Here is a 7,518-nt window from a genome sequence, read left to right as displayed (position 1 = left end):
CCTGCAAGGCAAAATTCACATCTAACAGTCATTCCACCACAACTATGTTCGAGAATTGCATCCTCATGTACTCCATTTTTGCTGAGAAGGCAGTTCCTATCAGTATTGGTAGTACTTGTTGATGACTGTTGTCTAGACATATTCTGTCGTCAAACTGCCTTCTTTCAACTTCAAAGGCACCTTTGTCTTTAGACATTTTCTGTCAATGACGCCAGTGTTTTTCGGCATCTGAGTGACGTTTTTCCAATAGCTGGTCTACAGATACTTTCTGTCACAGATGCCGCCTTCTTTCAAGATCAGACACACATTGTTCTTCAGACATTTTCTGTCGATAATGCCAGCATCTTTTGGTTGCAGAGCTACGTTGTATCAACAGTTGTTCTTTAGACATAGTCCCACCTCTCTACTGTCACAGTCTGAGATGCAGGTGAATGAGAGTCCTGGCTGTCAAGCCGTTGAGTGCTGTCTGAGCAGTGACTGATTCTGGCTGATTCTGTGGGGGTGAGACTTCCTCCTCCCTGCTGTCAGTTTCCACAGCTGTGATGAGGAAACTGGGGTGACAGGGAGCCATGCCCTCCAATCCGCCCTCTCTCTCACTCTGCTCTATGTCCAGCAGCCTCCTGCTCTGCCAAACCTCTCGCTCTCTGCCTGCTCTCCCATTCTGCTCTCCTCCCACGAAGGTCCCGGCAATCTGCGGGCATGCCTCCCAGGGTTGGCGATGGTCCCGGGAGCCTGCAGCTGCCGTCGCCTCCCAGGGCGCTTGGCACCTGCGTATGCAAATTAACCTGCCATCTTTCAGGTTAATTTGCATACCCACTCTTGATTGGCTTATGGGCATGGCTTGTGGGCACTGCAGAGGGACGGTCAGTTTGCATCTTTCTCTTTTTATTAGTATAGACAAACTGCCTTAGAATCTTGTGGGTTAAGTGCAAGGTTAAATAAGTAACCAATATGAAGATAGCATTATATAGCCTCAACATTATTTTCATGGGACTGTTTGGAGTTTAGAGAGCAGGAACCTTTGTGGCCAAGAGACCTGTAATCCCTTAGAGTCATAATGAGTATACATTAATGTACCATCCCACTGAAGAAGTCACCTCCCCACAAGAATAAGGGCTGTATAAAACAGAATAGCTCCATATGTTGCCTATTAAAGCTCTTATATAAAAAATCAATAAAACTAGTGTATTGAAGCATTAATGAGAGGATAAGGACTGAAACTTCAAAATTTGACTTGGATTAGAATATCCTTTTTTTTTCTTCTAAATGCTTCTCATGATACCTTCTCTCCTTATCTCTCCCCATCCTGAAAATACCCATTTTCATTTCTCTTTCAGTTTTCTCAACTTCAGTCTTCAACCTACCCTTTCTTCCTTGTCTAGTTTTCCGCTTTCGTTCCATCCTAAAACCTTTGCATTCAGTCACCTGCCAATTTCCCTTTAACATCATCATCTCACCTCTATTAAATATCTCTCCACCCTCACCGGCTGAGATCTTCTTTTCCTAATCACCTCTGACCAAGTGTATGCATGTGCCAGCTTACTTGCCAACTGCCCCTGTGTGAAGTCTCTGTTGGCCAAACCAGCTGCCTTCACACCAGGAGAGAAACACACCATTAAATACCAAGCTCCAATTTAGAGAAAAACAAAGTAAGACATACAATTTACTTGGACTGTCTTCTGTTGCATTCTAGAAATTTCATTGTAGGAAGGAGAACTAAAAACATGGCAGTTGCTAGCATGTAGAAACTCAGTTCTTTTGTCCTCTGTCTGTCCATTCCTTCCTTGATTGACCCAGCAACCACTTATTCTGTGTCTGTTATGTTGCCAGTAATGTTTCAGTGGTCTGGGCTTTTGATGAATAGAGTTTGGTGAAGCCTGTGACCTCGTCTGGGAATTGAATACTTGTTTGATTTTTGAGCTGGAGAAAAGCCACCTCTAATTACACAGCTATTCCTTTGCATAGAGTTTTGTCTTAGTCTGTTTGGGCTGCTATCATGAAATACCAGAGACTGGGAACCTTATAAACAACAGAAATTTCTCACAGTTCTGGAAGCTAGAAGTGCAAGGTTACAGTGCCAGAATGGTCGGGTAAGGACTCTCTTCCAGGTCGCAGACTTCCTTTGTGTCTTCACTCTGCAGAAGCGGCAAGAGAGCTCTGGGGAACTCTCTTATAAGCTCTCTCTACCCTCATGTGGCCATCACCTCCCAAGGGTCCTGTCTCCTGACACCGTCACATGAGGTGTTAGGTTTCCAACTTGTGAATTTTGGGGGTGGAGAGTGGGGTGGGGTACGCACACATTTAGATCTTGCAAGATTATATTTACAAATACAGTGTACACTGCATATTTACTTTATTTAAACAAAGTGTGGGTGTGTATATATGCCATGAACATTTTAGCACGTTTGGAATGAAATGCAGCAATTGGAACGTCTGGTTAAGATTATTCAAATGGCATTTTGCTGCTTAAAGGAGTAAAACTGTGAAGACTCGGAAAGATATGGGCCTTACCTACCTGCTTCTGCAGGGGCCTTTGGGACCGTCTCCCAAATGCACTAATATAAGAAAACATAACGTGTTCCTTTTCAATCTGCACAGTAAAACTTTGCTTTTACTTATAGGAACAGATGAGAAAGAACACTTGCCTGAATGTCTTGAAAGCTTGAATAGTGGAATAAATACATAAAGAAGAATAAAGAGTACCTGGAAATGTAGCTCAGTAGAAAGACCTCTACCAAAATTAATAAGGATACAGCCTAATATGCATGTCATTTTGAGAAGATCACCACCCCGAGAAAAAGGAATCCCCCAAAACTAGTCGTATATATGGCTTAATAGAGGTTTTATTTTTAAGGATTTGATAAAAATTCATTGTGATTACAGTGCATATGTTTGTTTGTTTTTAAATATATTTTTATTGATTTCGGGAAGGAAGGGGCGGAGGAGGAAGGGAGGGAGAGAGAGAGAAAGAGAGAGAGAAGGGGGGGGGAAGAAACATACATCAATGATGAGAGAGAATCATTGATTGGCTGCCTCCTGCACGTCCCCTACTGGGGATCGAGCCTAAACCTGGGCATGTGTCCTTGACCAGAATGAACCTGGAACCCTTCAGTCCGCAAGCTGACGCTCTATCCACTCAGCCAAATCGGCTAGGGCACAGTGCATATGTTTTGATTTGAGCAGCACTGACTTGACTTTATGTTACCGATACTATTTAGAGAGAAATAGACATTTGTAAATTGTCTGAAATGTTCCTCTGTCAGGGAGGTCAGTAGTCTCCTTTACTTGGTTGTTATTTATTTTCTTTCCAGTTTCATTTGGACAGATGGTGCCATGCTAAACACTTTTGAACCTGTCTCAAGTTCCAAACTGGGAAAATCTGATTTAGAAGGATTTAAGCTAGTGGGAATAGCAGAGTAAGGGTCATAATTATATTTCAACTAGGAGCCAGTGCACGAATTTGTGCACCTTGAAAGGATCTGTGGGCCACGAGGCTGTGGTGGGCACAGGGGTGGGTCTCCGCCCATCCTCTGCCCAGGACTTCTCTCCCCGCATCCTGTCTGCTGGTAGCCCTGCTCCTGCCACTGCCACTCCCACACGCTGACGGTGCCGGCCCCGTCCACACCCACTGATGGCATGGAGCAATTGGGGCGGGTGCCAGCAGCGGGTGCAAGCAGGGCTGTTGCCGGCAGTGGGTGCGAGTGGTGGCTCTGGCACTGGCAGCGGGTGTGAGCAGCAGGCGGGACTGTGGTCGGAAGCAAAGAATTTTCAGTAACCACCAGAGGCTCACCCTGATGACAGTGACCGGCGCCCCGCCTTGGTCTGGTAGCCCCACTTACCTGCTCCACCATCCTGCTGCAGCTGATGCTCACCATGTTCTGCGCTCTGCCGACGCCTGCCATGTTCCCCGTGCGCCCCCTGGTGGTCAGCGCACATTATAGCAACCGGTTTGGTTGTTCCATTGTTTAGTCTATTTGCATATTAGGGATGGATATATATATATATCTCAATGGTTACAATTTTGGTGGGAGCTGAATCTTCCTAGCTTTTTTTGTAGTTCTCAAGAACTATCTGATAGTAAAGAAACACATGGCGTTTCACTAGTATATTTTATTGTACTTGGAGGTGGAGGTAGCTCCTGTGTCTTCTCAGGACCCAATTCTGTAAAATTTGGTAGTCTTGGCATGTCAGGACTGAGAGTACAGGCTCTAATTCCTTTGATAGCTAAGGAATTCATTTAACACATCTTATTTCTGTGCTCTTGTACCTGAGGAGCCTGAGACTCAGCTCAGAGCAGTTAGAGATTTATGGCAGAGCCTATAATGGGTCTGGCACTCTTATAAATTTCACTTTGCTGCTGGTCTGAGAAAGGCCCAGAGAGGTTTTTTTGTGCATAAGAAACTGTTATTTCTCCTTCAGAACCCAGCCTTTTTATTTTCTAATAGCTATTTAAGAACACTGATAGGAATATATAAGTGCATTTAGATAAAATGTATGCCTATATCTCTTTGCGTCATAGAAGCACCCATGCACAACCCTATGTCCTGATATTTTCAGTTTATAACTGGGGTTAGGTTATGGAAGCATCTGTTCTGAGCCTTTTCCCCGTCATCTTCATTAATCTTTAAAACGTTTTACACTATTACCAAAACCAACTCAGTTTTAAAAGTGTTATTGAAAAGTTTACTGTACTTTGGATCCACTACCACTCTCCTTCTTTCTGTGCATTCCCTCAGTGCCTAGTGTAGAAGTTTGTTGGAAGTTTTGAGTGTGTGTTTGAGAGAGAAGGGTAAAAGGTAAAAGAAAAACAAGAACAAAGATGAAAGGTAGTAGTATTTACTCCTCCTCTTTTCCTTTAAAGTTTCAGAAAGTGTGAAATAGTGGGAATGATTTTTCCTTCATATGTGGAGAACTGGGTTCAAGACCTGGCTGTTGTCTTATTCTGAGTCAAATCAACTCTCTGAGCCATTATTCCTGCATGTATTCATTCACTATTTATTGAGCATTCATTGTGTAGGCATTGCAGATATAATAGAGAATAAAACTGCACAACTCCTGCCTCTTGGTTGCTTGTGTTACGAAGATATTGACGGGAGGAGGAGTAGCAGTGGAGGTGGTGAGAAATTTTTGGTTGTGTGATACATTTTGAAGCTAAAGCTGATAGAATTGGTAATGGTTTGGATGTGGGGTGTGATAGAAAAATATGTCAAGGCTTACCTCTTTCTTTCTTTTTTCTTCTGAAACAGAAGAGAGCCCACTTTTCAGGAAACCCTGCCTTGTTCCCAGAAAAGGGAAGATGACAGAGAAGGGAGGTTGCAGAGAGTGAGATAATGGCAAGTGATGGTGAATAGTGGTGGCATTTACTGATGGCAAGCGGTGGTGAATAGTAGTGGTATTTACTGATGGCAAGTGGTGGTGAATAGTAGTGGCATTTACTGATGGCAAGCGGTGGTGATAGTAGTGGCATTTACTGATGGCAAGTGGTGGTGAATAGTGGTGGCATGTACTGATGGCAAGTGCTGGTGAATAGTGGTGGCATGTACTGATGGCAAGTGCTGGTGAATAGTGGTGGCATGTACTGATGGCAAGTGCTGGTGATAGTGGTGGCATTTACTGATGGCAAGTGGTGGTGAATAGTAGTGGCATTTACTGATGGCATGCGGTGGTGATAGTAGTGGCATTTACTGATGGCAAGCGGTGGTGAATAGTAGTGGTATTTACTGAGTTGTTGAACACTGGGGAAAAGAAAAGTGGTGTGTGCTATTGCAGAAATCAAGTGTTGCTTTTTATATAGGCTTTAGATGCTCATTAGATTTCCAAGGGGAGATGTTGAAGAGGTAATTGGGTATTTGAGATGGGCATTCTGAGTTATAAGTTGGGAAATTGTCAGCATGTAAATGGCATTTAAGTCATGAAACTGGATGTGATTGCTTTGGTAGTGAGTGTGGATTGAGAAAAGGTGAAGGTCAAGGTCTGATTGCTGGGGCCCACCAAACTTTGGAGGTTGGGAAATGGAGGCACTTCCAGCCTCTGGAGCTGAGGATGCTAGAACTTGACCTTTCTCTCAGAATTATTATAGGGATCATATAAGATATTATACATAAATAGAAATGGGAATATTTTTATTGCTTAATTGAATAAATAAATTATGGGAGTAAGGGAAGATAGCTAAGGAATTCATTTTTCTACTTAATTTTTCTCCTGAAAATCTGTTTGTTTGTGATTGGTGAGGTATGTATGTATGAATTTGGTATATAGCAGAGATTCCCAATGTGTAGGTCATGTAACTGGGGTAGGGAGGCTGTTTGGGAAAATTTGCAACAGGCCTACCACACAACGTATGCTCAAGCTCTATGCTTTTATCAGTCCAAGAAAATAAAGAAAATATACAGCAGAGGGATCATGAGCTATTACCATTAACAGGCTTCTCATTCTCAAAAAGATTAACACTAATATGTGACACATGCATGAAAACATTTGTGTATTTAGTATGATTTGGATACACTTTGGTGTCTGCTTTTGTGAACAGATATCTGTTTGAGTGCCCAAATCTTAGTAAGCTGTTTGAACTTGCCATCATCTCACTCTCTGCCACCTCCCTTCTGTCATCTACCCTTTACTGGGAATGAGGCAGGGTTTCCGGAAAGTGGGCTCTCTTCTGGGAAGACTCTGTGGCCAGCTGCCAGTGTGTCAAATAACTCATCCAATCATACGGTGAAAAGAGGAGACTTGCAAAAAGATTGGGTTGAAAACAGGAAAATCAAGTGGGTTGAAGGGGAAAAAGACAAAAACAGCAAGTAAATAATGGCAGAGGATCATTTGGGACAGAGTTGGGGAAAGGTGCCTTCACCGTTTCCTAAATGTGCCCCTCTCTCTGTCTCCCCACCCCCTCCGTGGGTTATTCTCTTTGTGCCCACTTGCTATTTGCAGAATCGCAAGGACTTTCCCCAGGTGTTTGGCTTATTGAGAAACAGGGAAATGTAACTGTTCTGGCATTACCTTCCAGAACACCTGCTTGAGGTGACATTGCAAAAATGCCCTGTTCTCCCCCAGTTTTTTTTAATTGTTTTTTTTTTTTTTTTTTTTTTTTAAGGAGGGTGGTATGGAGGGAGGGAGGTAAGGAGAGAAAGAGAACTAGAACAAGAACGATGTGAGAGAGATAACAGGGCTTGGTTGCCTATTGCACGGGTCCTGACTGGGGATCGAACCCGCAACCTAGGTATATACCCTGACTGGGAATTGAACACTCGACCTTCTCCTACATGGGATGACGCTCCAACCAACTGGCTAGGGCTCCCCCACTTTTATGAGTACCTTTTTAGTCTGATCTGATTAAACTTAAATTTTATATTTTATTCTTATGCTTGTGTTTATTCAATTTTAGGACATGTGAGAGAAAGGGGCTTAGGGGAAGAGGGATAGGGAGAAAGAGATTATCTTCCCAGAAAAGGGAGCTTTCTGAGGTTGATACTCTTAGGTAAATTTATATAAAACTAATGCCCTGGTGCACGATTCACG

Source organism: Myotis davidii, unplaced genomic scaffold (assembly GCF_000327345.1).
Source record: "Myotis davidii unplaced genomic scaffold, ASM32734v1 scaffold205, whole genome shotgun sequence".
NCBI lineage: Eukaryota > Metazoa > Chordata > Mammalia > Chiroptera > Vespertilionidae > Myotis > Myotis davidii.
Note: the sequence above shows the minus strand (reverse complement) of the source record.